The sequence below is a fragment of the Anopheles maculipalpis genome (genome assembly GCF_943734695.1).
Source record: "Anopheles maculipalpis chromosome X unlocalized genomic scaffold, idAnoMacuDA_375_x X_unloc_6, whole genome shotgun sequence".
Taxonomy (NCBI): Eukaryota; Metazoa; Arthropoda; class Insecta; order Diptera; family Culicidae; genus Anopheles; species Anopheles maculipalpis.
The window spans coordinates 115,001-122,500 of NW_026060524.1; positions in this window are offsets into that span (position 1 = coordinate 115,001).

A 7,500-nucleotide genomic window follows, 5' to 3' on the forward strand; every position below is an offset into this window, starting at 1 on the left:
TTTTCCTGGGGGGTGGGTGGGGAGGGTCCACCCGAACAACTCCACCGAAGACCCCAAGACGCTATCTCCCTTCCTTCCCCGGGAAAATCGCGGAAAACCGCTAAGAAAACCGGTTTTACGGCTCCGGGGGGTTGGTGGGTGGTTGGGGTAGGTGGGGGCGGGCCGGGGGGGTGTGCTTTCACTTCGTACCGTTGAGCTGCGTCGTTGGACACCCCACTTGCCCGGGTCCGGTTGATAGTTTGGAAAGGGGGGCTGCCCGGAAAAACCCTATTTTCCAGGGGGGGTGGGGGGAAATCCTTGCGGGGGGGGTATTCTCCTTTAAAAACGGGCTCCGTCCCCCATATAAACCCCTATCGGGAAAAGCCCGGTTTTCCCGTGAGGGTCGGAAAACTCTTCAACCGGTGGCTTTTCCTGGCTGTAGCGCCCCCTGGTGGTGGAAAATCGGTCGGTTTTCCAGGGGGGTGGGTGGGGAGGGTCCACCCGAACAACTCCACCGAAGACCCCAAGACGCTATCTCCCTTCCTTCCCCGGGAAAACGCGGAAAAACCGTTTGTGAGGGTGTTTTTCCGCTCCAGTGGGTGGTGGGTGGGTGGGAGGGGGGCGGGATGGTCACTCCCAGTTTCCACTTACCGAGACGCGTCGATGGAGGGGTCGCACGTCCGGATCGGTTGACTGGCCGGCCGAACCTCCAAAAAGCGGCCAGTGGGCCCGCCTCGAACTCTCGGGAAACCAGGGCGGACACTCTGAACAACCCGTCCGAACACCGGGTGCTCCGCACAAAATGTTCCGTCCGGGTGTTGGTGGTACAGGGACCAGTTTTTAACGGTTTTTAACGGTTTTTAACGGCTTTTTTCACACACACGCCGCCATTTTCGGAAGGCGAAAAACGGCGTCCTTTTTTGGTGCGAAACTTTGCCGCCCTGTAACTCCGTCAGTTTTCACTCGATTGTCTTGAAACTTTCTGGAATTGTTCTCCTCCAAGAAACGCACAAATCTTTATATGGCAGCTCTCTTCTAGCTCTTAAGCTACACTGGCTATTTTAAGTTCAATTTTCACTTTTTAATCACTCACTATAAACTGAACTCCATACTTTTCAAAGTTTTTCCTTCTCAAAAACATGCGGCACACTGGCCCGCTTCTTTTAAGACCTCATTTGGCCCGATCGGTCCACTACTTTTCTTAATATTCGCGAAAAACCGTCCCACGAAAAACTCCCTCAATTTTCCGAATTTTCCGGAAAAATTCGGAGGGGGGGCGTAGGAACAAGATCGGGGGCCGCACACGTAAATTCACCACCCTAACTATTGTTTTCACTGATAAACCCGAAAAAATTTTTTCCTCACGGAGCACAGCACAGGCACGTCTGCTCACTTCGGCTGACCGATCGCAACTACAGGGATAACTGGCTTGTGGTCGCCAAGCGTTCATAGCGACGTGACTTTTTGATCCTTCGATGTCGGCTCTTCCTATCATTGTGAAGCAAAATTCCCAAAGCGTAGGATTGTTCACCCTTTCAAGGGAACGTGAGCTGGGTTTAGACCGTCGTGAGACAGGTTAGTTTTACCCTACTGGTGTGTGCATTTGTGCTATCTTAACGGAATTCCTGTGCAGTACGAGAGGAACCACAGGTACGGACCACTGGCTCAATACTAGTTCGACCGGACTTTGGTATGACGCTACGTCCGCTGGATTATGCCTGAACGCCTCTAAGGTCGTAACCAATCCGAGCTGATAGCGCTTCAAACCCCCATAGGCAATCGTAAGCTAGCGGGCCTAACAACCCTCCGAGATACGCTGGCGCTGCCTCGCAGCCTGGCGCCTCATCCCCGCTTCTAGACTTGGCCGCATCGCGCAGGGTCGCACCGCACGTGTTAGTACCTGACCATAGGGAACACTGGTGGCAGCTGACCTCGCCGACCGTGGACTTGACTAGTTTCGATGCCTACCGACCGCCCGCAAACGACGGGACTTCAGGCTGGGAGCTGCGAGTTGTAGAGATGCGTTCGCATCGATCCTCTCAGGCGACCCATGCTTGGTGGTGTATTCGTGTGTACTGTCGCACCTTTCCGGGTGTGTTCAGTATGCACGATGAATGAGTTGGAAAACGAAAGACAGAGAGAGAATTGAAATGTTACTGAGCATATAAGCGAAGAGTGTGTGGGTTCATAAGAATGTTGATCATATGCAGTTGATACCGGTACGGGTCCGTCATTACTCCTCCACGGAGTGATGATCGGTTTGCTTGAAGGGGGCAATACGCATCGTTGACTTACCTACGGGTAACCCGCTTACGAGTGGGTCGATTGCTGTCGGGGCAAGCAATCGGGTTAGCGCCGTATCCGGATATAGAGAGTAGTATGGGGTGATAATGATTAACATGTCGAGTGATGGCTGCACCTCCTAGTGGAAAGTTCAAACGTGAAGGTTGCTTCGGTACGGGGTACTAGGTACCTCTTAGAGGAGCAATGGAGTATGGAGTCCAAATTGAATGTTTGGACTTCAAAAATTTCTCTAAGTCCGCTACATAAATCCCTCACCCATAAGCTCACAAAATACATGCAATTGCATTAAAAATTTTGATAACCTAACAAGAGATGAAGGCAAGTCGAATTGGTTGGTCCAAAACCAAATATATCACTAAGTTCGGGACTTGGGTGCAAACCGAAAGTTAAAATGATGTCCCTGAACATGCATATAAGTTCGAGTATTGATATTATAAACCTAACAAGAGATGAAGGCAAGTCGAATTGGTTGGTCCAAAACCAAAAATATCACTAAGTTCGGGACTTGGGTACAAACCGAAAGTTAATATGATGTCCCTGAACATGCATATAAGTTCGAGTATTGATATTATAAACCTAACAAGAGATGAAGGCAAGTCGATTTGGTTGGTGAGAAACCAAAAATATCACTAAGTTCGGGACTTGGGTGCAAACCGAAAGTTAAAATGATGTCCCTGAACATGCATATAAGTTCGAGTATTGATATTATAAACCTAACAAGAGATGAAGGCAAGTCGAATTGGTTGGTCCGAAACCAAAAATATCTCTAAGTTCGGGACTTGGGAGCAAACCGAAAGTTAAAATGATGTCCCTGAACATGCATATAAGTTCGAGTATTGATATTATAAACCTAACAAGAGATGAAGGCAAGTCGAATTGGTTGGTCCAAAACCAAAAATATCACTAAGTTCGGGACTTGTGCGCAAACCGAAAGTTAAAATGATGTCCCTGAACATGCATATAAGTTCGAGTATTGATATTATAAACCTAACAAGAGATGAAGGCAAGTCGAATTGGTTGGTCCGAAACCAAAAATGTCTCTAAGTTCGGGACTTGGGTACAAACCGAAAGTGAATATGATGTCCCTGAACATGCATATAAGTTCGAGTATTGATATTATAAACCTAACAAGAGATGAAGGCAAGTCGAATTGGTTGGTCCGAAACCAAAAATATCTCTAAGTTCGGGACTTGGGTGCAAACCGAAAGTTAAAATGATGTCCCTGAACATGCATATAAGTTCGAGTATTGATATTATAAACCTAACAAGAGATGAAGGCAAGTCGAATTGGTTGGTCGGAAACCAAAAATATCACTAAGTTCGGGACTTGGGTACAAACCGAAAGTTAATATGATGTCCCTGAACATGCATATAAGTTCGAGTATTGATATTATAAACCTAACAAGAGATGAAGGCAAGTCGAATTGGTTGGTGAGAAACCAAAAATATCACTAAGTTCGGGACTTGGGTACAAACCGAAAGTTAAAATGATGTCCCTGAACATGCACATAAGTTCGAGTATTGATATTATAAACCTAACAAGAGATGAAGGCAAGTCGAATTGGTAAGTAAGAAACCAAAAATATCTCTAAGTTCGGGACTTGTGCGCAAACCAAAAGTTAATATGATGTCCCTGAACATGCACATAAGTTCGAGTATTGATATTATAAACCTAACAAGAGATGAAGGCAAGTCGAATTGGTTGGTCGGAAACCAAAAATATCACTAAGTTCGGGACTTGGGTACAAACCGAAAGTTAGAATGATGTCCCTGAACATGCATATAAGTTCGAGTATTGATATTATAAACCTAACAAGAGATGAAGGCAAGTCGAATTGGTTGGTCCGAAACCAAAAATATCTCTAAGTTCGGGACTTGGGTGCAAACCGAAAGTTAAAATGATGTCCCTGAACATGCATATAAGTTCGAGTATTGATATTATAAACCTAACAAGAGATGAAGGCAAGTCGAATTGGTTGGTAAGAAACCAAAAATATCACTGAGTTCGGGACTTGTGCGCAAACCAAAAGTTAATATGATGTCCCTGAACATGCATATAAGTTCGAGCATTGATATTATAAACCTAACAAGAGATGAAGGCAAGTCGATTTGGTTGGTGAGAAACCAAAAATATCACTAAGTTCGGGACTTGGGTACAAACCGAAAGTTAAAATGATGTCCCTGAACATGCATATAAGTTCGAGTATTGATATTATAAACCTAACAAGAGATGAAGGCAAGTCGAATTGGTTGGTAAGAAACCAAAAATATCACTAAGTTCGGGACTTGGGTACAAACCGAAAGTTAAAATGATGTCCCTGAACATGCATATAAGTTCGAGTATTGATATTATAAACCTAACAAGAGATGAAGGCAAGTCGAATTGGTTGGTCCGAAACCAAAAATATCTCTAAGTACGGGACTTGGGCACAAACCAAAACTATATACCAAGTGCCTGAAATGTCTATAAACCACACGAAGAACTCTTCACACACAGGTGCGCCTCATAACCTGGTTCAATGTATAAGACATTGGTTTCGGGGGATTTATTGAGAAGAAAATTTTTTTCTCTAACTTTGAGTAAAACTGTCTCAGAATACATATTTAACCACGAAAAGTGAACACCGACAGTAAATAGCAAAAGTCAACCGACCATCAAAGTTGTATGGCGGTGTAGGAGAAGAAAATCCAAGGTCGTTTAATTTAGGGACGTAAGACACGAAATCAAAATTTTGGTATAAAATCTAAAATAATCATCAGACAGTGGTCATCCAAGGCATATAAGAGTCGTCTAACGATGCTGAATGCAATAAGCAATAGCGACTTTTTAAAGATTTTTTTGGATTTTTGTCAAAATGTACCCTTCACAACTTGGTACAAGTCATAGGACATGGGTACCGGTATGACCGACGGAAGATTTTTGGACAAAAAATTTTTTTGCTCTAACTTTGAGTAAAACGGTCTCAGGATGCATTCTTAATCATGAAAAGTGATCTCCGACGGTAAATAGCAAAAGTCACCCGACCATCAAAGTTGCATGGCGGTGCAGGAGACGAAAATCCAAGGTCGTCTAATGTAGGGACGTAAGACACGAAATCAAAATTTTGGCATAAAAGCTAAAATAATCATCAGACAGTGGTCATCCAAGGCATATAAGAGTCGTCTAACGATGCTGAATGCAATAAGCAATAGCGACTTTTTAATGATTTTTTTGGATTTTTGTCAAAATTTACCCTTCACAACTTGGTACAAGTCATAGGACATGGGTACCGGTATGACCGACGGAAGATTTTTGGACAAAAAATTTTTTTGCTCTAACTTTGAGTAAAACGGTCTCAGGATGCATTATTAATCATGAAAAGTGATCTCCGACAGTAAATAGCGAAAGTTACCCGACCATCAAAGTTGCATGGCGGTGCAGGAGACGAAAATCCAAGGTCGTCTAATGTAGGGACGTAAGACACGAAATCAAAATTTTGGCATAAAATCTAAAATAATCATCAGACAGTGGTCATCCAAGGCATATTAGAGTCGTCTAACGATGCGAAATGCAATAAGCAATAGCGACTTTTTAAAGATTTTTTTGGATTTTTGTCAAAATGTACCCTTCACAACTTGGTACAAGTCATAGGACATGGGTACCGGTATGACCGACGGAAGATTTTTGGACAAAAAATTTTTTTGCTCTAACTTTGAGTAAAACGGTCTCAGGATGCATTATTAATCATGAAAAGTGATCTCCGACAGTAAATAGCGAAAGTTACCCGACCATCAAAGTTGCATGGCGGTGCAGGAGACGAAAATCCAAGGTCGTCTAATGTAGGGACGTAAGACACGAAATCAAAATTTTGGCATAAAATCTAAAATAATCATCAGACAGTGGTCATCCAAGGCATATAAGAGTCGTCTAACGATGCTGAATGCAATAAGCAATAGCGACTTTTTAATGATTTTTTTGGATTTTTGTCAAAATTTACCCTTCACAACTTGGTACAAGTCATAGGACATGGGTACCGGTATGACCGACGGAAGATTTTTGGACAAAAAATTTTTTTGCTCTAACTTTGAGTAAAACGGTCTCAGGATGCATTCTTAATCATGAAAAGTGATCTCCGACGGTAAATAGCAAAAGTCACCCGACCATCAAAGTTGCATGGCGGTGCAGGCGACGAAAATCCAAGGTCGTCTAATGTAGGGACGTAAGACACGAAATCAAAATTTTGGCATAAAAGCTAAAATAATCATCAGACAGTGGTCATCCAAGGCATATAAGAGTCGTCTAACGATGCTGAATGCAATAAGCAATAGCGACTTTTTAATGATTTTTTTGGATTTTTGTCAAAATTTACCCTTCACAACTTGGTACAAGTTATGAGACATGGGTACCGGTATAACCGACGGAAGATTTTTTGACAAAAATTTTTTTGACTCTAACTTTGAGTAAAACTGTGTCAGGATGCATTTTTAAGCATGAAAAGTGAACTCCGACGGTAAATAGCAAAAGTCACCCGACCCTCAAAGTTGTATGGCGATGTAGGAGAAAAAAATTCCGAGGTCGTTTAATTTTGGGATGGATAAAAATGGTCACTTGTGGTAAAGTGATGTTGTTCATTGGCTATAGTAAGAGGGTATGGTGTCGTGACACAAAAATGAAAAATGTATGGGAACGTGTTCTAAACACTGTCACAAGGTGCAAATCGAGTATCTAGTCGTACCTTAGACACCAGTTCGGGTAAATGAGCCTCTGCTTGGCTCATATGTATGGGGAAAAGTAAGGGTGACCGACATGTCCAAAGGTAAAAAGCGAAAATTCACCCGGCCCTCAGACTTGTATGGAGGTATAGGAGAAAAATGTGTCAAAGTCGTTTAATGTAGGGACGGATAAAAATGGTCACTTGTGGTAAGGTGATGTTGTTCGTTGGCTATAGTAAGAGGGTATGGTGTCGTGACACAAAAATGAAAAATGTATAGAAACGTGTTCTAAACACTGTCACAAGGTGCAAGTTGAGTATCTAGTCGTACCTTAGACACCAGTACGGGTTACTGAGCCAATGTTGTGCATAGCTAGGGTATCGGGACGATGCCCTAAAACCCTCAAAGGATTGTAGTGTGTTGGATGTTATCTCCTGTTGGTCGTACGGCAACCATACCCGGTTGGAAGTACCGCGGACTCTGAACGTCTCCGCATCAAAACGTTCGCCATGCGAATATACAAAT